Raw genomic sequence first — 27,569 nt, 5'->3', positions numbered from 1 at the left:
CACTCCAGCCAGGGACAGGGACTGTCGTGCCCATCTCAGAGGCATATTGGTCGCCCTGCCCCACGGCAATGTGGTGTAATGCATGCAGGTGTCGGGTCCTGATCCACACTCCATCCTTACCTGAGAGTGAGATATCACACCTCTGGGTGAGGTGCAATACCTCTGTAGCAACCGAGCCCTCAGGGTGCTACAGTTCCATTTATCTTCAGCCTAGGTGACGTATTGCGATACAGGGCCGTGATTTTGGCTATAAAAGGGTCCCCTAGACCCCTACCCCAAGCTTTTTAAGAGAATCATATATGGCGTGCCAGGAGACAATATGGAATGCTTTCTCAGCATCCAACGAGAGTATCTAATTACAAATTTTTAACTGCATCTAGCCCAGGAAATACTTTGTGCCTAGTAGCAGTGTCTGCTAGTCAGCGGAATATCCCGGCTGTTAAGCAAGCTACACCACCTGTAGTTTAGACACTTAATTTTTTCAAAGGAAATGCTTCGGGACCATGGGATACTCAGTGAAGAGCATCAGGAGGCACCCCAAGGCATAGGGGCTGGGACTGGCAGTAGGATGCCTTGCGGTGGACAGCCGAGCTCGATCCTTATAAAAGCTTTTTAACTGCAGCAGCTTTAGTGGACGCTACTGGAGCTGGAATTAAGCGGCTGCTGGCATGAGACTTGCCCTCCAATAGATCCTTGTAAATGGATTTAAAGTGTATTCATTCAAATTAGAGAGACAATTTAAATTAAAAAGCATAGAGCTGCCTCCACCACAGGGGGGCTCGCTCGACCCACCAGCGGACAGGCACCAGTATTGGGAGAGGGGGGCTGGCCATCAGGGTTCACCGCGGCTCTGGCACAAACCCGGCGACACGGAGGTGGCACGGGCAGGAGCGGACTGGCCGTGTCGGCCTCTCACTTTTTGGATTTTAGAAGGGCATGACATGCCTATATCTGTGTCTCCCCCTCCTTTTACTCCTCCACCTCTTTTATTTTCGCATGACTATATGTACTTGTCACTTTTCCATGTGTTAGTTATGTCTTCTGAGCAGTTTGTCAGCTTTTGGACACCTTTGAAGGTGTTTTCTATGTGTTTCTATGTGTTTTTGTTTGCCTGCCATTGGTTTTAACGGTGTTCGAAGGTGTTCGACGAACAGTTCGGCGAACACATGGGTGTTCGACGAACCGAACCGAACTCGAACACTACGGGGGTGGCTCAACACTAGTTAAAATCCACATGGCAAAAAGATCTATCTATCAAGAAAGTTTAACTCAAAAGTTAAACTTGACTTCATGAAGCAAAACTCATATCATCTATGCCACACCAAGCAATCGTACTCTATGACTTGTGCCAATGTTCGCATGACACTTTTTCCAGGTGGTTGAAACTGACCAGGATTTCAAGCCGAAACGGCCTCAAGAAACGACAGCGATTCTTTTCCTGAATCACCCTTTTTAGTGTTTTCCAGCATTTTTGTAAACATAGTTTGGTGATGTTTTCCTATGTATTGTTTTGGGCATCAAATGAGTTTGTTTAAGTTTCTTTTTTGCTTGCAAAATGCTGTGAACGTCACCCAGGAACCTTCCAGGGGTCTTTCTAACCTACTCATTGACTTGTATAGCAAGTATAAAGCAAGCAAAATATACCTGAAAAATGATATGCTCACTTCTGTTAACCGCTTGGCGTTTTGGGAAACTTAATGAGGTTAAAAGACCTGATCATATGAACAGCAAGTCTTTTTGCATGGAAATGATTCTGTTCAAACTATTGAGTATTTTCAAAGCCTTTTTCAGGAGGTGTTTGGAACAAAGTCACTCTAAATCCGCCTTATGAATTTTAATAAACCTTGAACTGTAAAAGGTTCCAATTGATGATACCTTTAAATCAGATTTTTACATTTCAGTGAGGCCTGGAATTTTGTTTCCAATTGAAATCTTCCATTTTCTGAAATGTCTTCCAGAAGGATAATCACTGATATTGATCATGGTGCGATAAGAAAAGGTGTGAAACTCATAAGAATGAAACAATGTCTGAGTAGTTGTGGCTGAGTGGTTAAGGCAATGGACTAGAAATCCATTGGGGTCTTCCCGCGTAGGTTCAAATCCTGCCAACTATGTTTAACTTCATGTAACATTTTGACGAATTATCTGAGTAGATCAATTTCCACATTCCCAAGTCTATTCCCCACAGAAATGGTCTGTAATCTATGGATTGCATTTGTAGAACCAGCTTAACAGCATCTGTAGATCTTCTTTTGATTAGTCAGCTGAGTGAGATGTCACTTGTGCATCACACCACCAATCAAACAAAGCTCAGAGGGTGCCGTCAGGTATGTGGTGCAAATCCTCCTTTTTTCCAGCGAACACAGACCACTGCCGTGGCTGATGGACTGGGATATGAACTTTGATTTGCACCAACTCTACTTGAATTATCTTTCCGATGGAACCTTTTAGCACACCATGAAAAATCTTTAGTGACTTCTGGATGAGCAGAAGTTTTGCAATTTCTTTTTTTCTCACCCTTTTTCCAGCTGATAGATCCAGCACGCTAATTATTAGCCAGATTTCATCAACATTTTAAAACTGTCCTTGTTGTGATATCATGGAACTTTAAGCACACTTGTGGAATAAAAAGGGAGGAGATAATAATTTACCAATGTGTGTTAGATATACATTTGCGGAACAGCTTTAGAACCAGTTTTCATCATAATGCATGAATTCCCAGGTTCCACTGAGATTAGAACTAGTGTTGAGCAAACATGCTTGACACTGCTCGGTACTCGCCCGAGCATCACGCTACTCAGGATGTTCGGCAAGCACCGAGCATTTCCGGGTTTCTCGGGCGGGAGCTCGGGTCTCCGCCTTGCATGTTTGGCGCTCTTTACAGAGCCAATGAACATGCAGGGATTGCCAGCCAGTCACTGTAATGCCGCAGCCATGTTGTTTGTGGGCATTACAGTGATTGACTGGCCGCACAGCATCACCTCGAGTATTTAAAACCGGGTGCCGCCATCTTGGACACAGTCGCTCCAGATCAGACAGTGTAGGGACAGCGCTGCTGATTTAGGGAGAGATATATCCTGCAAAATAGTTAGTGTAGGGTCTGTAAAGGCTGCCAGATCAAACATACAGTCCTTCTCAGGACTAATATCCATCCTAGGTATATCAGGCAGGCAGCCAGGCTGTATAGGAGACGCAGTGGTTATACCAGCAAACGCTACATTACAGTCCTGTGTGCTGCTCCTGTTGCTGAAATTGCTGGACTTAGCTCCGGGGGCCAGGAAAAATCCTTTTTTTTTTATCTAAATCCTCTTTTTTTTTTCCTCCTACACAATGTACAAATACCCATCTTATTAACCTTTTGGTGTTCATCCCCCCCCCCAAAAAAAAAAAGTGTGCCTCTGATTTTTCAGACACAAATATATCTGTTGAAAATAGTCTGGTGTAGGCCCGAGAAATAGAAGTATGGTTTTGCAGTTCTATGGGCCATTTGTATCTAAAAAAAACTGTTTGAGTGTGTCTCTCACTGTTCAGCCGCAAATATATATATTTAAAAAAGTCTGGTATACACCAGTAAATTATTACTGTGGTTTTGATGTTCCACGGTAAAACATCTCTATTATCCTGTTTTTGGCATTTTTTGCTGTATAAAAATAATAATAGTGTCTCCCTGATTTTTCAGACACAAATATATCTGTTGAAAATACTCTGGTGTAGGCCCGAGAAATACAAGTGTGTTTTTGCAGTTCCACGGTACAAACCTCTGTATTATCCACTTTTGGGCCATTTGTATCTAAAAAAAACAGTTTGAGTGTGTTGCTCACTGTTCAGCCGCAAATATCTCTATTTAAAAAAGCGTGGTATACCCAGTAAACAATAACTGTGGTTTTTCCATCCCACGGTAAAAAATCTCTATTATTCAGGTTTTGGTAGTTTTTTCCGTAAAGTAAAACAGTAGTGTCTCCTGACTGTTGTGACACAAAAATATATCTGTTGAAAATAGTCTTGTCTAGGCCCGACATCCCAGTGTGGTTTCGCAGTTCCACCGGTCAAATCGCTGTACTATCCAGTTTTGGGCCTTTGGTATCTAAAAAAAAAGCAGTTTGAGTGTGTCGCTCACTGTTCAGCCGCAAATATCTCTATTTAAAAAAGTGTGGTATACCCCAGTAAACAATAACTGTGGTTTTCCTCTTCCACGGTTCTAATCTACTCTTTATTACCCTTTTTCCATTGATAGTACAAGTGTAAGCTATTTTACTTCATTTACAAAGGGCAAGGCACGTGGCAAGGGACGTGGAAGTGGACGTTCTGGTGATTGTTCATGCAGAAGATGGGGCCGTGGCCAAGGTGAAAATGTGCCACAACCAACAGCCACATCTTCTCGCTCCCACTTCTTGACCGAATTACTAGGGAAGCACAGAACAACACCAGTATTGAGAACTGATCAGTGTGAATAGGTTATTAATTGGATAACAGACAATACTTCCAGTTACCTGGGCACCACCACCGCCGGTCTGTCTTCCACACGGTCAACTCTTAGTAGCCGTGAGTCTCGACCGCATACTCCTCCTCACCCTGATGCTCCTTCCTCCTAGCATGCCGAGTGTCGTCAGACAGCAAGTGATCCCACACTTGGACACTCTGAAGAGCTGTTCACTGGTCCATTTCCATATTTGGGCCCCTCGCCTGATACGCTTGAAGTGGTCGAAGAGGAGATCCCATGTTGCGATGCCCAAATATTTGAACAGCCACGGCCACAGGCAATCTGTCATAAGAGGTGGACGATGACGAGACACAATTGCCAGGAAGTGAGGAGGAGGATCGTGGTGCGCAAGTGGAAGAGGAGGAGGTGGTGGATGATCTAGTAACTGACCCAACGTGGAAGGAGGACATGCAGAGTGAGGCCAGCAGCACACAGGGGGAGGGAGGCAGAGTACCCCAACAGGCAGGAAGAAGCAGTGTGGTGGCCGCAGACAGAAGGCAGGCAACCGTTCACCGTAACACCAACACGAAGGACATTGCCAGTACAAGCGGTAGGTCTTCCAGAGTCTGGGATTTTTTTAAAGACTCTGCTGATAACTAGTGTTGAGCCACCCCCGTAGTGTTCGAGTTCGGTTCGGTTCGTCGAACACCCGTGTGTTCGCCGAACTGTTCGTCGAACTGTTCGTCGAACACCTTCGAACACCATTAAAACCAATGGCAGGCAAACAAAAACACATAGAAACACATAGAAAACACCTTCAAAGGTGTCCAAAAGCTGACAAACTGCTCAGAAGACACAACTAACACATGGAAAAGTGACAAGTACATATAGTCATGCGAAAAGAAAAGAGGTGGAGGAGTAAAAGGAGGGGGAGACAAAGATATAGGCATGTCATGCCCTTCTAAAATCCAAAAAGTGAGAAGCCGAGATGGCCAGTCCGCTCCTGCCCGTGCCACCTCCGTGTCGCCGGGTTTGTGCCAGAGCCGCGGTGAACCCTGACGGCCAGCCCCCCTCTCCCAATACTGGTGCCTGTCCGCTGGTGGGTCGAGAGAGCCCCCCTGTGGTGGAGGCAGCTCTAAGCTTTTTAATTTAAATTGTCCCTCTAATTTGAATGAATACACTTTAAATCCATTTACAAGGATCTATTGGAGGGCAAGTCTCATGCCAGCAGCCGCGTAATTCCAGCTCCAGTAGCGTCCACTAAAGCTGCTGCAGTTAAAAAGCTTTTATAAGGATCGAGCTCGGCTGTCCACCGCAAGGCATCCCAGTGCCAGTCCCAGCCCCTATGCCTTGGGGTGCCTCCTGATGCTCTTCACTAAGTATCCCGTGGTCCCGAAGCATTTCCTTTGAAAAAATTAAGTGTCCAAAGTACAGGTGGTGTAGCTTGCTTAACAGCCGGGATAATCCGCTGACTAGCAGACACTGCTACTAGGCACAAAGTATTTCCTGGGCTAGATGCAGTTAAAAATTTGTAAGTAGATACTCTCGTTGGATGCTGAGAAAGCATTCCATAGAGTCTCCTGGCACGCCATATATGATTCTCTTAAAAAGCTTGGGGTAGGGTCTAGGGGACCCTTTTATAGCCAAAATCACGGCCCTGTATCACAATACGTCACCTAGGCTGAAGATAAATGGAACTGTAGCACCGAGGGCTCGGTTGCTACAGACGTATTGCACCTCACCCAGAGGTGTGATATCTCACTCTCAGATAAGGATGGAGTGTGGATCAGGACCCGACACCTGCATGCATTACACCACATTGCCGTGGGGCAGGGCGACCAATATGCCCCTGAGATGGGCACGACAGTCCCTGTCCCTGGCTGGAGTGGGGGGAGGGAACACTGAGGAAGGGGAACCCTGCAGTGCAGGAGCAGGGAGGAAGCAGTTCCTGGGTGCATTGAGAAGGGAGTATAAAAGGTGGGCACCATCTTAGTTCAGTGCAGAGAAGTCTGAGCAGAAGTGGCAGGGAGCAGGGGCTCTGCATGAGCTCTGCTCCGGAGGCGGGCCTAGTAACAGAGGCCCAGGCCTGCAAGAGGGAGAAGGAAGGAAGAGGAGCGGAGAAGGCTCCAGGAACGAGGAATGAAGGGATCCCATCGGTGCGGACGGGCGAGTCGCCACCGCACGCCCGAATCCACCTGCGTGGAGGGGTCAGGCCAAAGGGGGAGACCGGTTCCCGAACTAGTGGAGGCAGGAAACGACCCTCAGCTAGAAACCGGAGGCTCTGACATTTTATGTGGCGCAGCCCCTTGCTCCACCCGCTAGGAAGGCACCACATAGGGTCAGGGAAACTGGCGCCAAGTTTACCAAGAGGAGGCCCGAGGCAGCCGGACAGAAGTGTTGGTAAGAAAGGCCAGACAAAGGACACACAAAGGGGGTCCTGTGAAGCGCTCCAAAGTTATCTGGGAGTTGTCTGAGCCCCTCACCTGGTGAGCAAAGTACGACGTGGGCAGCCGTTACCTGCAGACGTGGTCTGGATAATAAGAACTGTGAGTAAAGGCCCTGAACTGCATCACTGACTCCGTGTCGTTACTGCTGCTGCCCTGCACCATCACCCCCATCCTCCGCATACACTGCCCTGAGGCTATACTCCTCCCGTGGGGAGTTATGCTACGCTCTGCTGCACCCACAACACCAGCCTTAGCGGTCTGCCCTGTAGCGGTGGTTCACTCTGACCGCAATCCACGGGTGGCGTAGTCGGACATTTAAACATCAAAACCACATAAATAGTTCCGCCACTGGTTTGACCGCCCTGAGCCATGGAACCGGATCGCCGCCACGAAGACTACAACCACCAGCATCCACCAAAAAGGGTCCGGCTCCGGGTGTCCCAAGGCCCAGGGGGTGCGTCAGAACATTTTCATCACCTTTCACAATCACCAATGGGACAAGGCAGGGATGTCCTCTGTTCCCTCTCTTATACATCCTAGTGACGGAGCACCTGCTCTCATCAATTCGCCATAACCCCAATATTAGGTGGATTGAGGTGGGAGGCACCGAGTACAAGTGCTCTCTATTTGCTGATGATGTCCTAGTATATATCACTCAATCACATATATCCATCCCTGCTGTTATGGCTGAAATAGATCACTTTGTTACATGGTAAAATTTTAAAATCAATGCAGCGAAGTCTGAGGCCCTCGATGTCTCCCTCCCTAAATCCATATAGGATTCCATCCAGTCCAACTTTCCCTTTGCCTGGCCCTCACAGGGTATCAAATACTTAGGAATTCCTATTCATAGAGACCTCTCCCATCTATGTTATCTTAATTTTGGGCCCTTTATTGAACAATTCCATACAGACCACGGTTGGCAAGTTAGAACTGTAAGATTCACTACGTGAACCACTGGTGTTTTGTGGAAAAGCACATGTACACCGCGTTCCAAATTATTATGCAAAAAGTGTTTAGGAGTGATAAGGGAAGAATTTGTTTGTTTGTCAGTTAAACTCATTGATGGTGATGTGTGTCAGGGCTCTTTATATCACTGTAAGCAATTGCAGACACCTGTGCTAATTAGTTTGGCAGGTGTGTCCAATGAAAGGCAAGACTACTTAAGAAGGCTCTCTCACATTATTAAGCAGCCTACATTTTCTGCCAAAATGGGAAAGAAAAAGGATGTGTCGGCTGCTGAGAAGCAACAAATTGTGGAGTGTTTAGGTCAAGGCATGACTACAATCAACATTGTGCGATGATCAGGATGAAGTGTCTTGGCAATCAAGAAGTATGTAGCTGATTCACAGTACACACGTGTGCGTGCTGATAAGGGCAAATTGAGGACTCTTTCCTACAGGCAATTACGTCAGGTTGAAAGAGCAGCGGCAAAAAAGCCTTGTCATAGCAGCAGACAAGTTTTTGAAGCTGCTTGTGCCTCCAACGTCCCCCGAACAACAAGATGCAGGGTCCTTCAGAGGTTTGCAGCTGTGCATACGCCATCCAGTCGACCTCCTCTATCCACTTCACACAAGCAGAAACGGCTCCAGTGGGCCAAACATTACATGAAGACTGATTTCAAAACTGTTTTGTTCACGGATGAGTGCCGTGCAGCGCTCGATGGTCCAGATGAATGGAGTGGAGGATGGCTGGTTGATGGACACCCCACGCAAACACGGCTACAGCGCCAACAAGGAGGAGGTGGAGTAATGTTTTGGGCTGTAATCATGGGGAGAGAGATTGTCGGCCCCTTTAGGATCCCTGAAGGCGCTAAAGATGAATTCCATAATGTATGTGGATTTTCTCAAACAGCACTTCCTGCCATGGTTCAAGAAGAAGAACCGTGTATTTCACAGCAAGATCATTTTTCTGCATGATAATGCACCATCTCATGCTGCACATAAAACATCTGCATCTCTGGCTGATATGGGCATAAAAGGGGACAAACTTATGGTGTGACCCCCATGCTCCCCTGACCTCTACCCCATTCAGAACCTTTGGAGCATCATTAAAAGGAGTGTCTATGATGGCGGGAGGCAGTTCACATCTAAGCAACAGCTCTGGGAGGGTATTCTGTCCTCATGCAAAACAATTGAAGCAGAAACCATCCAAAACCTGACAAATTCAATGGACGAGAGAGTTCAGAAGCTCCTTTCGAACAAGGGGTCCTATGTGAAAATGTAACATCACCTAGAATAAAGTTTTGAGTTGAAAACTGTTTGATTTCAGTTTCTAACAACCTGCTAATGCTTATAATTTCAAAAATGACCATTTTTTTGGTCTTTATTAAAATGAAAAGGTTGATCGAAAAGTTTGGGGGATCTAAGAGTGTGGCAACCCAGTAGTCATGATTACTTCGAATTCTGACAATATGAGGGTCATGCTGCAGGTAGTGCAGCAAGAAGGCACTTATGTGTCTTGCGCATCTCGGAGCCCCAAAATTATTTTCCGGGCTAGATGCAGCTAAAAATTATTTTTAATTTTAAATCTGGTGAAGCTTATTATAGATGGCCTAATAGGATCAGTGCTGCACACTGCTACAAAGCCCAAATTATTTTCCAGTCAAGATACAGATAAACATGATTAGTAATTTGAAAGCTTAAAACGGTTGGTAGGGTGATTTTAACCAATCATCAAGCTTTTACTCTCCCCAGGATGACACAGGGGTAGAAAAGTCGTTTCGGATCCATGATTTGTTCATCTTTATGAACGTGAGTCTGTCTACATTATCAGTGGAGAGCCGCGTGCGCTTATCTGTCAGCACACCACCAGCAGCGCTGAACACACGTTCAGACAGAACGCTGGCTGCGGGGCATGACAAGATCTCCAAGGCGTAAGTGGCTAGCTCCGGCCATTTATCCAGATTGGAAGCCCAAAAAGAGCAAGGGTCCAGTGACACAGTCGTGGCTTCAATGTTTACTTGGAGATACTCCTGTACCATCGTCTCTAGGCGTTGACTATGTGTCAGACTTCTTGTCTCCTGTGGCCTTGCAAAGGATGGGCTAAAAAAGTGGTGAAATGATTCCGCAAAATTGATGTTACCAGCAGATACTGTGGTTCTGTTACGGTTTGAGTGCTGAACACTTGACGGTCCCACGGTTGGCAAGTTGGAACTGTGAGATTCACTACGTGCACCACTGGTATTTTGTGGAAAAGCACATGTAAGATTCTGCAACAGTCTCTGCTGATACTCCTGCATGCGTGCATCCCTTTCTATGGCAGGAATAATTTCTGCAAATTTACTTTTGTACCGGGGATCTAACAGTGTGGCAACCCAGTAGTCAGGATTATTTATAATTCTCACAATTCGAGGGTCATGTTGCAGGTAGTGCAGCAAGAAGGCACTCATGTGTGTTGCGCATCCAGGAGCACCAAGTCCCTGTTGTGTTGGTGGCGAGGTAACAATCATGCTTCCTTCCTCTGTCCTCTCCCCCCAACCTCGCACAACATAAATGTGATCAAGGTCTCCCTCATCTGATGAGTCTTCCATCAGTTCGTCCTCCACTTCTTCCTGGGCTCCTGCACCTTCCTCACTAGTTTGGCTGCTACCATGCGCCCTGGTAAAACCATCTCCCCCACCCTCACATGCCTGCCGCCTTGGTGCTGCCGACCGTCTGGACCTTGCAGATGTTAGCCCTTCCGCATACAACTCCTCCTCCTCTACTTCCTCCACCTCCTCTTGTGCCACCACCTGACTCCGAATTCTGTTTAACATGTGCTCCAGCATGTAAATCACCGGAATAGTCATGCTGATAATGGCATCGTCAGCACTAAACATCTTCGTCGCCATTTCAAAACTGTGCAGAAGGGTGCATAGGTCCCTGATCTGAGACCACTCCTCCAGCGTGATTTGCCCCACCTCTGAATCTCGTTGGCCCAGGCTATACGTCAGAACGTATTGCACCAGGGCTTGTCGGTGCTGCCACAGTCGCTGCAACATGTGCAGAGTTGAATTCCACCGGGTAGGCACATCGCATTTTAGCCGGTGAAGTGGCAGGCCCAACGACTTCTGTAGAGATGTAAGTCGCTGAGCTGCGGGATGCGAACGGCGGAAGTGAGCACACAGCGACCGAGCCCTCTGCAGAAGGCCATCTAGTCTGGGATAGTGGGCTAAAAATTGCTGGACAACCAGGTTCAACACGTGAGCCATACAAGGCACGTGTGTGACATTGCCCCGGCGAAGGGCCGCACCCAGGTTTGCAGCATTGTCGCACACGGCCTTCCCTGGTTTCAGGTCCAGTGGAGACAACCATTCATGAAATTGGTTCTCCAGAGCTGACTACAACTCCTCAGCTGTGTGACTCACATTTCCTAGACATTTCAATGTAAAAACCGCCTGATGACGTTGAGCCCTACTGCCAGCATAGTAAGGAGGTGTGCAGGATCCCTTCTGCGCAGTTAGAAAGCTTGTGGCATGACCAGACAGGCTTTGGGTGCAGGTGGAAGACCGAGAGGAGGTTGAGGAGGCAGAAGCAGTGGAGGAAAAATGACATAAAGAGGATTGACGCACAACTCGTGGGGACGGCAAGACTTGGACAGCAGCCCCTTGTCCTGCTGTCACCATAGTTACCCAGTGCCCAGTCAGCGACATGTAACGTCCCTGTCCATGCCTACTCGTCCAAGTGTCTGTGGTGAAATGCACCCTGTCACACACAGAGTTTCTCAAAGAAGCGGTGATGTTGTGTGCGACATGCTGGTGGAGCGCAGGCACACCTTTCTTTGAGAAGTAGTGCCGACTGGGCATCTGGTACTGGGGCACTGCGACGGACATAAGGTCTCGAAAATCCTCTGTGTCCACCAGGCGGAAAGGCAGCATTTCTGTAGCCAAGAGCTTGCAGATGGTGAAATTCAACCTCTTAGCTTTCTCATGGCTAGGAGGAAATGGTCTTTTACTTGTCCACATCTGAGGGACCGAGGGCTGGCTATTGTGCTTAGACGGGGTTGATAAGGGTGTCCCCGGCAAACTGCCGGTCTGTGAGGAAGATGCAGGCGGACATGTTAGGTTGCCTTGATCCAAAGGTGGTGCTATCGATGTCGGACAGCGCTCAAGACCAGCTGGTGTTACCACCTCCAAAGAAAATGATGACCTGCCAATCACGCTGGCTGTTGCGGGTAAAGAGGTGGCAGGTCTGCGCCCCAAAACAGGTGTGACTGCTGTCCCCCCAGTCACAGAGGATGAAGAGGCCGCGGATGCACAAGATATGGCAGACGGTGGTTGGCCCGGCCGGCTAGACCGCATTGTAGCACACTGAGCTTCCCACTGCAACTTATGCTTCATGTCCATGTGCCGGTTCATGCATGAAGTACTCAAACTATGTATTTTTTGGCCTCTACTTAGCTTTTGCTGACAAATGTTACAGATAACACGAGTTGGGTCATCTTTATCGATCTGAAAAAATGCCCAGGCTATGCAAGGCTTAGCACCCATGCGACCTGAAGAGCCACCACGACTTGTGGTGAGAGGCAGAGTTGTGTTTGAGGATGCAGTTGTTGACGTGCTTCCAGTACTACGTCTCTGTCCAGGAAGGCGCAACCTGACCTCGTCGTCACTAGCATCTTCCTCCACCTCCTCTGCTGACCTCTCTTGGCTGACTGTGCGTTGACAGTAAGTGGGATCTCCGACCTCATCATCATCACCCTGTGCGTTATCACACCCGTCGTCCTCAGAGCCAACCTGTTCCTGCCCTGACAAAAAACTAAAGTTGTCGCTCCAATCAGGTATTTGAGTCTTATCATCGTCTTCCTCATTGTCTCCACCAACAGGAGTTACAGTTTGGGAATGAGGGTCTACATTATGGTCAGAACCTTCAGCGTCTGGTCCTGGATCCGACTCATAAAGATTCTGGGCATCAGTGCAGATCATTTCCTCGTCTGGATTCACAGAAGCGCTGGAGTCGACCTCTGATTCCCAGGCTATAGTATGAGTAAACAGCTCTGCAGACTCAACCATCTGTTCTACCTCATACTCAGACGGGCAGCTGGAGATTTGGGAGCTGTGAGGAAGCAAGTGCGATTTGGGTGACACCTTTGAGGACTGGAGTATTTGTGATGTTGAAGTTGATGTGGAGGAGAGCCCACTTAAAGGAGCACTTGATATCCGTTGAAGCACCTGCTGTTTTTGTGCCTCATGTGGAATTTGTAGCGATTGGCGTGGCCGTAAGAAAGGGATCTTATCACATTGTCCGCTAAAAGAAGTAGACATTTTAGTTTGGCTGGAAGATGGTCTTTCTTCTGCACCTACCCCACGGACACAACCTTTTTTCCCCTTCCCAACACGCCTATTCCCCTTTCCACCAGCAGCAGGCCTTTTTCCACTCATTTTGGTGGTTAACTAATTCACAACTCTGGAGTTGTTTGCACAAAAAAACAATGGATGGTAACCGAGCAGAGCTGAGTGGCCAAACTGTGGTATTAGGCCAAAACTATTGGCTGGGTTAGATGCAGAAAAAAATTATTTTTAATTTGCAACCTGATGGAGGTCAGTATAGATGGACTAATAGACCAAGTCCCACACACCGCTAGAAGCCCAAATATTTTTTCAGAGCTAGATGCAGAAAATTTTTTTATTCAATTTGCAACCTGATGGAGGTCAGTATAGATGGACTAATAGACCAAGTCCCACACACTGCTAGAAGCTCAAATATTTTTTCAGAGCTAGATGCAGAAAAAAATTATTTTTAATTTGCAACCTGATGGAGGTCAGTATAGATGGACTAATAGACCAAGTCCCACACACCGCTAGAAGCCCAAATATTATTTTCAGAGCTAGATGCAGAAAAAAATTATTTTTAATTTGCAACCTGATGGAGGTCAGTATAGATGGACTAATAGACCAAGTCCCACACACCGCTAGAAGCCCAAATATTTTTTCAGAGCTAGATGCAGAAAAAAATTATATTCAATTTGCAACCTGCTGGACGTCAGTATAGAAGGACTAATAGAACAAGTCCCACACACTGCTAGAAGCCCAAATATTTTTTCAGAGCTAAATGAAGAAAAAAATTATTTTTAATTTGCAACCTGATGGAGGTCAGTATAGATGGACTAATAGACCAAGTCCCACACACTGCTAGAAGCCCAAATATTTTTTCAGATCTAGATGCAGAAAAAAATTATTTTTAATTTGCAACCTGATGGAGGTCAGTATAGATGGACTAATAGACCAAGTCCCACACACCGCTAGAAGCCCAAATATTTTTTCAGAGCTAGATGCAGAAATTTTTTTTATTCAATTTGTAACCTGATGGAGGTCAGTATAGATGGACTAATAGACCAAGTCCCACACACTGCTAGAAGCCCAAATATTTTTTCAGAGCTAGATGCAGAAAAAAATTATTTTTAATTTGCAAACTGATGGAGGTCAGTATAGATGGACTAATAGACCAAGTCCCACACACTGCTAGAAGCCCAAATATTTTTTCAGAGCTAGATGCAGAAAAAAATTATTTTTAATTTGCAACCTGATTGAGGTCAGTATAGATGGACTAATAGAACAAGTCCCACACGCTGCTAGAAGCCCAAATATTTTTTCAGAGATAAATGAAGAAAAAAATTATTTTTAATTTGCAACCTGATGGAGGTCAGTATAGATGGACTAATAGACCAAGTCCCACACACTGCTAGAAGCCCAAATATTTTTTCAGAGCTAGATGCAGAAAAAAATTATTTTTAATTTGCAACCTGATGGAGGTCAGTATAGATGGACTAATAGACCAAGTCCCACACACCGCTAGAAGCCCAAATATTTTTTCAGAGCTAGATGCAGAAAAAATATATATTCAATTTGCAACCTGCTGGAGGTCAGTATAGAAGGACTAATAGAACAAGTCCCACACACTGCTAGAAGCCCAAATATTTTTTCAGAGTAAATGAAGAAAAAAATTATTTTTAATTTGCAACCTGATGGAGGTCAGTATAGATGGACTAATAGACCAAGTCCCACACACTGCTAGAAGCCCAAATATTTTTTCAGAGCTAGATGCAGAAAAAAATTATTTTTAATTTGCAACCTGATGGAGGTCAGTATAGATGGACTAATAGACCAAGTCCCACACACCGCTAGAAGCCCAAATATTTTTTCAAAGCTAGATGCAGAAAATTTTTTTATTCAATTTGCAACCTGATGGAGGTCAGTATAGATGGACTAATAGACCAAGTCCCACACACTGCTAGAAGCCCAAATATTTTTTCAGAGCTAGATGCAGAAAAAAATTATTTTTAATTTGCAACCTGATGGAGGTCAGTATAGATGGACTAATAGACCAAGTCCCACACACTGCTAGAAGCCCAAATATTTTTTCAGAGCTAGATGCAGAAAAAAATTATTTTTAATTTGCAACCTGATGGAGGTCAGTATAGATGGACTAATAGAACAAGTCCCACACGCTGCTAGAAGCCCAAATATTTTTTCAGAGATAAATGAAGAAAAAAATTATTTTTAATTTGCAACGTGATGGAGGTCAGTATAGATGGACTAATAGACCAAGTCCCACACACTGCTAGAAGCCCAAATATTTTTTCAGAGCTAGATGCAGAAAAAAATTATTTTTAATTTGCAACCTGATGGAGGTCAGTATAGATGGACTAATAGACCAAGTCCCACACACCGCTAGAAGCCCAAATATTTTTTCAGAGCTAGATGCAGAAAAAAATTATATTCAATTTGCAACCTGCTGGAGGTCAGTATAGAAGGACTAATAGAACAAGTCCCACACACTGCTAGAAGCCCAAATATTTTTTCAGAGCTAAATGAAGAAAAAAATTATTTTTAATTTGCAACCTGATGGAGGTCAGTATAGATGGACTAATAGACCAAGTCCCACACACTGCTAGAAGCCCAAATATTTTTTCAGAGCTAGATGCAGAAAAAAATTATATTCAGTTTGCAACCTGATGGAGGTCAGTATAGATGGACTAATAGAATGATGCTATGCCCAAAAGATTTTACTTCACTAGGTGCAGTAAAAAAATTGGTATTCTATACACAGGTGGTATATCTTGCAACACAGATAGGCTACTCCACTGACTAACACACTCTGCAATAGGCCAAAAAGGATTAGCTTTGCTAGATTCAGCCAAATGCTGTGAAAAAAACTTGCACAGCACTGGCACAGACCTGCTTGGCAAAAACTGATGGGAACTGATGTAACCTAGTCCTGAAAAGGACTCCAATTACAATTAGTCTTTACTCCCACAATCTATCTATTTAAGAGCACAGACCTGCCTGATAAAAGTCGTAGGAAATGCTGTAACCTAGTCCTTAAAAGGACTGCAATCACAACTATTCCCTACTCCCAAGCTATCTGTATATTTGTGCGAAAATTGGCTTGAAATTAACAAGGTATAGCGCACACAGCAACAGCGGTGCCGTCTAACACGCAGCTGCAGCAGTGAGAAAATGGTGGCGACGGGGAAAATGGCTTGGTCTTATAGGGCAAGGACATGTGACATACACTGCCAATCACACATGCCCTTGCTTGTGTGAAAAAAAGCACTTCGCTCCGTGTGTGCGCTGCTGATAGGCTGACAGATTGCACCTCCCCACTGCAAATGCGGGAAAGAGAAAAAAAAATGGAGATCTTCATTGTTCCTGCAGAGATCCATCCCCTGCCCCTCCCCCCGCCCCGCTGTACACTCAAACTGCGTATTAACATTAATTTTCATCATTACTGAGAAAAAATCCAGTTATGATTTTGGTGCACGAACAGTTATCGAACATAACCTCGAACAGCCGAATTTTTCTCAAATTGTTCGTGTTCGCCGACCGGCTCGAACACCGCCCAAAACAGCTCGAATTTGAGATTGGCGAACAGTTCGAGTAGAACAACGCTCATCTCTACTGATAACCCCAAAACGGCCATATGTTCCACCTGCCATGCCAGCATCAGCAGGGGTGACAAAACTACCAGCCTGACCACCACCAGCATGATCAGGCACATGGCAGCAAAGCACCCGACTTTGTGGGGCAAAACCCAGGGTCCACGACCAGTGTCAGCGGGTGTCACCACTGCTTCTTCCACTGTTGTGCGTGCAATAGAACCCCCTGTTGTGTGTGCAAGGCAATCCCCTGTCCATACTGCATGTAAAGATGCCCCTCCTCTCAGTCTTCACTTGTTATGGCAGTTTATCAATAAACAGCATCAACGTCCACGTCCACGTCCCACCGCAGCGTTCAATTGTCCATATCCCAGACCTTTGAACGAAAGCGGAAATTCGCAGCTAACGCCCCACAGGCCACAGTCCTAGATTCGCACATTTCACGACTGCTTGCATTGGAAATGCTGCCTTTTAGGCTGGTGGAGACGGAATCCTTCCGCAATCTTATGGCGGTGGCCGTCCCTCGGTACTCGGTCCCCAGCCGACACTATTTTGCCCGGTGTGCCATCCCCGCACTACACAAGCACGTGTCCCAAAGCATCTGCCGTGCCCTCAACAATGCAGTTACTGGGAGAGTCCACCTGACAACGGACACGTGGACAAGTGCTTGTGGCCAGGGACGGTACATCTCTCTGATGGCACACGGGGTAAACATAGTGGAAGCCGGGACCCAGTCGGACCTTGGGACGGAACACATCCTCCCCACACCGAGGATTGCGGGCCCTATGTTAGTCAGAGTTGCCCCCACAGTGTACAGCTCCTGCGCATCCTCCTTCTCCTCCTCCTCCTCGTTTTCAGCCTCCATCTCAGATATCACCACGTCAGTTACAAGCTGGAAGCATTGCAGTACTGCCTTTGCCAAGCGGCAACAGGCTGTGCTGAAACTCATAAGCTTAGGTGATAAACCTCACACAGCTTGTGAGTTGTGGACAGCTGTGAAAGAGCAGGCAGATCTGTGGCTGAGACCGCTGAACCTACATCCCGGCATGGTCGTGTGTGACAATGGCCGTAACCTGGTGGCGGCTCTGAGGCGAGGTGAGATCACACACGTAGCATGCCTGGCTCATGTGCTTAACCTCGTGGTTCAGCGTTTTCTTAAATCCTACCCCGAGTTGCCAGATCTGCTCGTGAAAGTACGCCGCCTGTCAGCTCATTTTCGCAAGTCGGCTACAGCTTCCGCCGCCCTTGCTGTGTTGCAGCAGCGTTTGCAGCTTCCGGCACACCGACTGGTGTGTGATGTCCCCACACGTTGGAACTCTACCCTCCACATGTTGCAAAGGATTTGTGAGCAGAAGAGAGCAGTTGTGGAGTACCAGCTGCAACAAGGCCGTCGATATTCAGGTCAGACTCCACACATAAGACCTCAGGAGTGGACCTGGATGTCTGACATATGTACCATCCTGACAAACTTTGAGGAGGCCACCAAGATGGTGAGTGGCGATGACGCCATCATTAGTGTCAGCATCCCACTTGTCTGTCTTTTGCAACGCTCTCTGCAGAGAATTAAAGAGGAGGCATTGCAGCCAGAGTATGATGAGATGGATCAAGAAGCCATAGCGGGCGATTACACACAGCCCAGCCTCATCTCATCCCAACGTGCATTGGGGGACAATGAGGGAGAGGAGGAGGAGGAGGAGGAAGAACAGGAGCTGCTATCATGCGTTGTAGACGGTAGTACCTGTACAAGTGTCATACCGTCGGTTCAGCGTGGGTGGCCTGAGGACAGGGGGGAGGAGGAAGAGGAGGAGGAGGAGGAGGAGGAGAGCATGGTCAGTCGTCATCTTGGTGAGGACATGGAAATCTTGCCCATTACCAGTCTGGCACGCATGGCTGACTTTATGTTACGCTGCCTTAACCGTGACCCTTGCGTTGTCAAAATGTTGGGTGACAGTCATTACTGGTTGGTGACACTTGTAGACCCCCGCTACAAGGAGAACTTTCACTCTGTTATTCCTGAGGTGGAGAGGTCTGCAAAAATGGGGCAATACCAGAAGGCCCTTGCTGCAGAACTCTTAAAAAAATTCCTATCTGAACACGCTAGTGGCAGAGGTCACAGTTCGTTGCCCAACCAAGGCGTACAGGCGAGAGAGATGCAACTCCAATCCAGCAGAGGCAGGGGAACACTGTCAACATTCTGGGACAGTTTTCTGACACCCGCCCAGCTTACAGGCCCTGAGGCACAGGGTACTCTCACAAGGAGTGGAAAGTTTCAAAAGATGGTGAGGGAGTACCTTGCCGATCGTACCAGCGTTCTCCGTGATTCCTCTGTGCCTTTTAATTATTGGGTATCCAAGCTGGACACTTGGAATGAACTCGCTCTATACGCCTTGGAGGTCCTGACCTGCCCTGCCGCTAGCGTGTTATCGGAGCGTGTTTTTAGTGCCGCTGGGGGAATTATAATTGATAAGCGCACTCGCCTGTCAACTGACAATGCTGACAAGCTGACCCTTATCAAAATGAACAAGGGCTGGATTGGGCCAGACTTCTCATCACCACCAAATGACAGCAGAGTAACATAAAGTCAAATCCACTGTGTTATTTCGGGAGGTGTATTCACATGCACCGCTTCACTCCCACACATGGGTATACGCTTCCTCGTTTCGGCTGTTTAATCTTCTTCTCCTTATCCTCAGCCTCCACCACCACTATACCACCAGGGTGCCAGCATTGCAAGTTCCTCCGTCCTAATTTTTGGCATCTTTTGCTGGGAAAGCATAACCAAATACCATGGGACACCCACTCCCCAATAATGGGACTTATGTTTGTAATATGCTGTACTGCATGGCTCTTGTAAGGGGCATTGCAAGTTGCTCCGTCCTAATTTTTGGCAGCTTTTGCTTGCAAGGCATAAGCAAATACTATGGGAGACCCACTCCCCAATAATGGGACTTATGTTTGTAATATGCTGTACTGCATGGCTCTTGTAAGGGGCATTGCAAGTTGCTCCGTCCTAATTTTTGGCAGCTTTGCTAGCAAGGCATAAGCAAATACTATGGGACTCCCACTCCCCAATAATGGGACTTATGTTTGTAATATGCTGTACTGCATGTGACGCGCCCCCTGGGCCATGTGTACACGTGTGTGGGATACCCGGTGCTGGGTCTCTGGGATCTGTAGTCTCCGTGGCGTTGACCCGGTCCCGTGGCTCAGGCTGGTCAAACCAGTGGCAGTCTTTCTTAGGTTTTGAATTTAATTGTCCGACTGCGACTCCCGTGGATTGCGGTCAGGGAGTACCACCGCTGCGAGGCAGACCGCTGAGGCTGGTGTTGTGTGTGCAGCATAGAATGGGATAACTCCCCTCGGGAGGAGTATAGCCTCAGGGCAGTGAGTGTGGATGATGGGGGTGATGGTGCATGAGCGCAGCAGGAACGACTCAGAGTCTTTGCAGTGCAGTTCAGGGTCTTTACTGATGAATATAAGGTAGACCCTCCCGGGAGTACTGGCTAGCATAAGAGGCCTGGTTAGTCTGTGAGCAAGCAGGAGTTCCCCAGGCCAGGTGGAGTTGTAGGCCTCCCCGTCTGTCTGCACTCTTCCTGGCTACCTTGCTGTAAGTGGGTAGAAGTAGCCCACGTCCCTGAGTGTACCGTGTAGTGCTCACCCGTATGGCTGGTGACTTGGGGCCTTCTGTTAGCCTCCACTCCACGACGGCGGTGCTGGTCCCTTGCTTGTGACTGAGCCTCCGGGCTTCTATGGCCAGAGGACCTGAAATCCCCTGCCGGCTGGTTTCTGCTGCTGGATATATAAGTCCTCACAGCTTCGGACTCCTGTGTCCGGTTCCTATTGTCTTCTGCCAGGGCGAGCTCTGCTCAGCTTCCAGCCCCTGGTCATTAGCTCCTAGTTCCTACAGAGCTCCTTGCTGTTACTTTCCCTTGCTCTCACTCTGACTCTGACTGTTCTCTGACTCACTCAACCCCGCCCCAGATCCAGTTTATAAGGGCAGAATTCTCCCCTCCCAGGACTGGGGCAGGAGGATCTTGCATGTTTAAGGGATCCTGACCAGGAAACCTCCCACTTGCTCTCCGACGTAATATCTCTATTACTGTGGTGACCAGACCCCTGGGGTGCCACACATGGCTCTTGTAAGGGGCATTGCAGTTCCTCATAATTTTTGGAAAGCCTTCCATTCACTGCTTAGGCCAACAGTGCACGGGAGACCCAGTTGCTATAAATCGAAAAAAAGGTTTAGTTAACGCCCTCTGACCTCCATGTCATTTCCAAGGGGCATTGGAGTGGCTCGAAATTTTTGGTAGGCATTGAACTCACTGTATGCCCTATAACTGTGTAGCCGAACAGCTCCTTTTGTTACAGAAATATATCCTGCAAGACATATCTGGTTGACTGGCCTGATATTGATGTGAATGGTCCCTGTTCCTCCTGCTCTTTCTCCTTTGCCACCACCTCATCCATCATTTATCACCTGAAGCTTTGTTTTAACGGGAGTCATAGAACTGGGATAGTAGCAGGAAAACATCCAGCAATCCTCGGAGGAGGTAGGATATGCTCCAAAACGCGGACCACCTCAGGCCTAGCCGCTACTACATACATGCGCTTGCATTCCAAGAAAACAAAGCAGATGCTAACTTCTATCATCATCATCATGCTCCTCACCTAGGCACTCTCAACTCCCCTGATAGAGAAGCCAGGGCCCACTGGAGGAGTCTGGTTCTCTGGTGGGCTCCTCCAATGCTGCCCAAAAGCAGGCCAGGTTAAGAAAAGTGTGGGGGAAGGTGACAGGAGAAATCAGGGCGGCTGGGGACCGAGTATGGACACCTGGCCGCCACCTGGCGGCTTTGGACTGAGCGTGGACACCCGGCCGCCGGGCGGCTGGGGACAGAGTATGGATACCTCACTGCCGAAGCGGCCATGAGGTAGTGGCCAGCTTCGGCCTCCTCCAAACTAAAAGGCCCCATTTCAAGTGAAAGCTAGCAGTATGGTATTGCAGCCTGTGGGTGGGTGGGTGGTTGGCTGCATATTTTCGCTTGCATTGCAAGGAATGGGGGAGGTACAATTGAACACTGCCCTGGGACAAGGACTTGCACGGGGATAGTTGCAAGTCTGCATCTTCTGATGCGGCAAGGATCACTTCTGATGGGCACACTTTTAGACAGTGACCTGGGGGTCAGAGATGCTTCCAGGGGTCTTCGCCATGCTGATCCCTTGTCTTTCAGCACTGTATGCATGTGTCACACAGCACATGGCCAGATAAGGTTGTAAAATGTTAAAATGACATTTCCCAGTGAACGCATTTGTCACGGTTGAAAGCAATACAAAAGTGCAAAAACGCATGAAAAATGCTACTTGTGAACATAGCCCAAGGTGTGGAGGAGTATTTTTGTTTTTGGTTATTTATTTTACCTTATACACAAGTTTTTACCCTGGAAAGGAAATTCCTTAACATATTTCACAGGAAAACCGTTTCAGTTTCGTTTTTGAACGTTTTATTGTGAGCCTGCAAAAGTGGCTTAATACCTCTGACCACGTTGTTGACAGCAGTGACCTGGGGGTCAGAAATGCTTCCAGGGGCGATCCCCATGCTGCCCCCATGTCTTTTGAGCACTGTTACTATCGTTTTGGGCACTTTTTAGGCTTTCTACAGACTGCCGGGGGTGCTGCCGCAAAAATGCTCGGGTCTCTCATAGACTAACATTGGGCTCGTTGCTCGGGTCGAGCACCCGAGTATCACGGTAAGCTCGGCCCGAGCTTCGAGCACCCGAACATTTTAGTGATCGCTCAACACTATCAGTCGTCATCTTGGTGAGGACACAGAAGTCTTGCCCGTTACCAGTCTGGCACCCATGGCTGACTTTATGTTACGCTGCCTTAACCGTGACCCTCGCATTGTCAAAATGTTGGGTGACAGTCATTACTGGTTGATGACACTTTTAGACCCCCTCTACAAGGAGAACTTTCACTCTCTTATTCCTGAGTTGGAGAGGTCTACAAAAATGGGGCAGTACTAGAAGGCCCTTGCTGCAGAACTATTAAAAAAATTCCCATCTGAACACGGTAGCGGCAGAGGTCACAGTTCGCTGCCCAACTAAGGCATACAGGCGAGAGAGACGCAACTCCAATCCAGCAGAGGCAGGGGAACACTGTCAATGTTCTAGTACAGTTTTCTGAGACCTGCCCAGCTTACAGGCCCTGAGGCGCAGGGTACTCTCACAAGGAGTGGAAAGTTTCAAAAGATGGTGAGGGTGTACCAGCGTCCTCCGTGATTCCTCTGTGCCTTTTAATTATTGGGTATCCAAGCTGGACACTTGGAATGACCTCACTCTGTATGCCTTGGAGGTCCTGGCCTTCCCTGCCGCTAGCGTGTTATCGGAGCGTGTTTTTAGTGCCGCTGGGGGAATTATAACTGATAAGCGCACTCACCTGTCAACTGACAATGCTGACAAGCTGACCCTTATCAAAATGAACAAGGGCTGGATTGGGCCAGACTTCTCATCACCACCAAATGACAGCAGAGTAACATAAAGTCAAATCCACTGTGTTATTTCGGGAGGTGTATTCCCATGCATCGCTTCACACCCACACATGGGTATACGCTTCCTCATTTCGGCTGTTTTTTGCTCTTCTCCTTATCCTCAGCCTCCACGACCACTATATCACCAGGGTGACCGTAGTCCATGTTGCCAGCATTGCAAGTTCCTCTGTCCTAATTTTTGGCAGCTTGTGCTTGGAAGGCATAGGCAAAGACTATGGGAGACCCACTCCCCAATAATGGGAATAATGTTTTTAATATGCTGTACTGCATGGCTCTTGTAAGGGACATTGCAAGTTCCCCCTTCCTAATTTTTGGCAGCTTTTGCTTGGAAGGCATAGGCAAAGACTATGGGAGACCCACTCCCCAATAATGGGAATAATGTTTTTAATATGCTGTACTGCATGGCTCTTGTAAGGGGCATTAAAATCGTCTTGTTAAGCTACTGTGACCTCCACGTCTCTTCCAAGGGTCGTTAATATTGTCTTCTAATTCCACTGCGACCTCCACCACTCCTCCAAGGGGCATTAAAAGCGTCTTGTTAAGCTACTGTGACCTCCACGTCTCTTCCACAGGGCATTGATATTGTCTTTTTATTCCACTGTAACCTCCACCACTCTTCCAAGGGGCATTGATATTGTCTTTTTATTCCACTGCGACCTCCACATCTCTTCCAAGGGGCATTAAAACTGTCTTGTTAAACCACTCTGAACTCCACGTCTCTTCTAAGGGGCATTAAAACCGTCTTGTTAAACCACTCTGAACTCCACAGCTCTTCCAAGGGGCATTGACATGTTGTTTTTAATTACCTCTAACCTCCACGACTCTTGCAACGGGCATTGCATTTCCTCCTAATTTTTGTCAGCTTTTGCTTTTCAATGCATAGGCAAAAACTAAGGGAGACCCACTCCCCAATAATGGGTAGAAGGTTTTTAGTACACTGTAATCCACATCTGTTTCAAGGGGCATTGCAGTGCCTATTAATTTTTGGAAAGCCTTCCATTCCCTGCTTAGGCCAACAGTGTACAGGAGACCCAGTTGCTATAAATGGAAAAAACGGTTTAGTTAAGCCCCTCTGACCTCCATGTCACTTCCAAGGGGCATTGGAGTGCCTCGAAATTTTTGGTAGGCATTGCATTCACTGTATGCCTTATAACTGTGTAGCTGAACCGCTCCTTTTGGTACAGAAACATATCCTACAAGATATGTGTGGTTGGCTGGCCTGATATTGATGTGAATGGTCCCTGTTCCTCCTGCTCTTTCTCCTTTGCCACCACCTCATCCATCATTCATCACCTGAAGCTTTGTTTTAACGGGAGTCATAGAACTGTGATAGTAGCAGGAAAACATCCAGCAATCCTCGAAGGAGGTAGAATATGCGCCAAAATGCTGACCACCTCAGGCCTAGCTGCTACTACATACATGCGCTTGCATTCCAAGGAACAGAAAGCTAAGGAGGTGGATGGCCTCATGATCATGAATAATTTACTCATTGTGTAGGAGGCCGACCACTGCTGCTGTCTACCTTCTGAACTTTGTGTTGAAGCCTGATTGACCCAGGACCCGCAATCCTCTATGTCTGGAGGACGTGTTGCATCCCAGTGTCCAACTGTGTCCCGGCTTCCACAATATTAACCCAGTGTGAAGGCGTCAGTGAGATGGACCATTCCTGGCCACATTCACTTGTCCACGTGTTTGTGGTTAGGCTGTCCTTCCCACTAAATGCACTGGGGAGGGCACAGGTAATGTTTTGGTATGCGCGCTTGTGTATAAGGCGCACCGGGACAAATAGGGGTGGCTGGGGACCGTTTATGGACACCCAGCCACCCCCACGCGGCTGGGGACTGTGTGTGGGCACCCGGCCGCGGGGCGGCTGGGGACTGAGTATGGACAGCTGGCCGCCGCCTGGCGGGTGGGGACCAAGCATGGACACCCGGCCGCCGGGCGGCTGAGGACTGAGTATGAATACCAGGCTACCGATGCAGCCATGACGTGGTGGCCAGGTTCCACCTCCACATGCCTAAAAGGCCCAATTTCAAGTGCAAGCAAGCTAGCAGTATGGTATTGCAGCCTGGGGGTGGGTGGGTAGCATACTTGCGCTTGTATTGAAAGTTATGGGGGAGGCACAATTGAACACTGCCCTGGGACAAGGACTTGCACAGGGATAGTTGCAAGTCTGCATCTTCTGATGCGGCAAGGATCACTTCTGATGGGCACACTTTTAGGCAGTGAGCTGGTTGTCAGAGATGCTTCCAGGGTTCTTCCCCATGCTGTTCCCATGTCTTTTTAGCACTGTATGCATGTGTCACACAGCACATGGCCAGATAAGGTTGTAAAATGTTAAAATGACATTTCCCGGTGAATGCATTTGTCACGGTTGAAAGCAATACAAACGTGCAAAAACACATAAAAAATGCTACTTGTGAACATAGCCCAAGGTGTGGAGGAGTATTTTTGTTTTTGGTTATTTATTTTACCTTATACACAAGTCTTTACCCTGGAAAGGATGTTCCTTAACCCCTTTCCGACCGGGTCAGTAATAGTACGCACCAGGTCGGGAAGGCCGGTTCAGCGGGGGCTCCGGCGGTGAGCCGGCACTGAAGCGAGCACATGTCAGCTGATTATTCGAATCGCAATCCACCCGCGGCTGTTAACATGTTAAATCTCTGACAGTGGCATTTAACTCGCGCTTCCGGGAGTCCTAAGCCCCGCCCATCAGTGACCCCATCACGTGATCGCGGGTCACCAATGGGTGGGCATGACAACTCAGGGTCTGCAGCAGACGCCTGTGGTTGTCATGTCTCAATTGCTATGAGCGCCACCTAGTGGTCAGCACTCACAGCAAGTGAGCATTTCTCCTGCATACAAGCGATCTGCTCATCGCTTGTATGCAGTAGAAGCAATCAGACAACTGCTGCTTCTAGTCTCCTCTGGAGACTATAGAAGCAAGCAGAAAGTTTAAAAAAAAAGTTTTAAAAAAAAAAAAAAAAATATATAAAAGTTTAAGTCACCCCCCTTTCGCCCCATTCAAAATAAAATATATATATATATAAAAAAAAAACACATACACATATTTAGTATCGCCGCGTTCAGAATCGCCCGATCTATCAAAATAAAAGAAGAATTAATACAATCAGTAAACGGCGTAACGAGAAAAAAATTTTAAACGCCAGAATTAAGTTTTTTTGGTCGCTACAACTTGGCAATAAAATGCAATAACGGGCGATCAAAACATCGGATCTACCCCAAAATGGTATCAATAAAAACGTCAGCCCAGCACGCAAAAAATAAGCCCTCACCTGGCCCCAGATCCCGAAAAATGGAGAAGCTAAGGGTCTCGGAAAATGGCGTCATTTTTTTTGTTTTTTTTAGCAAGCTTTGGATTTTTTTTTCACCACTTAAATAAAAAAGAACCTATACATGTTTGGTGTCTATGAACTCGTAACAACCTGGAAAATAATGATGGCAGGTCAGTTTTAGCAATCTGTGAACGTGGTAAAAAAAGGACCCAAAAAACAACTGTGGATTTGCATTTTTTTTGCAGTTTCACTGCACTTTGAATTATTTTCCCATTTTCCAGCACACAATATGGTAAAACCAGTGATGGTGTTTAAAATTACAACTCGTCCCGCAAAAAATAAGCCCTCACATGGCCATATTGAACGAAAATTAAAAAAGTTCTGGCTCTGGGAAGAAGGGGAGCAAAAAAGGAAAACACAAAAACAGAAAGACCCATGGTCATTAAGGGGTTAACATATTTCACAGGAAAGCACTTTCACTTTCATTTTTGAACATTTTATTGTGAGCCTGTAAAAGTGGCTTAATACCTCTGACCACGTTGTTGACAGCAGTGACCTGGGGGTCAGAGTGAATTTCTCACATTTCCACTATTTACACATGCTCTTTTACTGTTTTCAATAGAAAATCCAAACAGCTTTGTTGGTCATGTGGTATCATGGTGTAATTGTTAGCACTCTGGACTCAGAATCCATGGATCTGAGTTCAAATCTCAGTGGAACCTGAGAAATTCTTTGAGCACAGCGGTTTTATCTTTTCTGCTCAAACTCAATTTGCCAATGCACATGGTTTAACATAAAAAGAGAAAGTTAAAATCCACATGGCAAAAAAGATCTATCTATCAAGAAAGTTTAACTCAAAAGTTAAACTTGACTTCATGAAGCAAAACTCATATCATCTATGTCACACCAAGCAATCGTACTCTATGACTTGTGCCAATGTTCGCATGACACTTTTTCCAGGTGGTTGAATCTGACCAGGATTTCAAGCCGAAACGGCCTCAAGA

General features: G+C 47.0%; 1 non-coding gene across 1 annotated transcript; it reads left to right on the top strand.

The window, feature by feature from the left end:
- Positions 1-2,032: 2,032 nt before the first annotated feature.
- On the top strand, positions 2,033-2,114 carry TRNAS-AGA (transfer RNA serine (anticodon AGA)). Its single transcript has one exon. It is a non-coding gene; the product is annotated as a tRNA-Ser (tRNA).
- The last annotated feature ends 25,455 nt before the right edge of the window (positions 2,115-27,569 follow it).

This window comes from Phyllobates terribilis, unplaced genomic scaffold (genome assembly GCF_046119375.1).
Source record: "Phyllobates terribilis strain yellow unplaced genomic scaffold, ASM4611937v1 Scaffold_13__5_contigs__length_258822181, whole genome shotgun sequence".
NCBI lineage: Eukaryota > Metazoa > Chordata > Amphibia > Anura > Dendrobatidae > Phyllobates > Phyllobates terribilis.
Note: the sequence above shows the minus strand (reverse complement) of the source record. Positions and strands in the feature narration are given on the sequence as shown.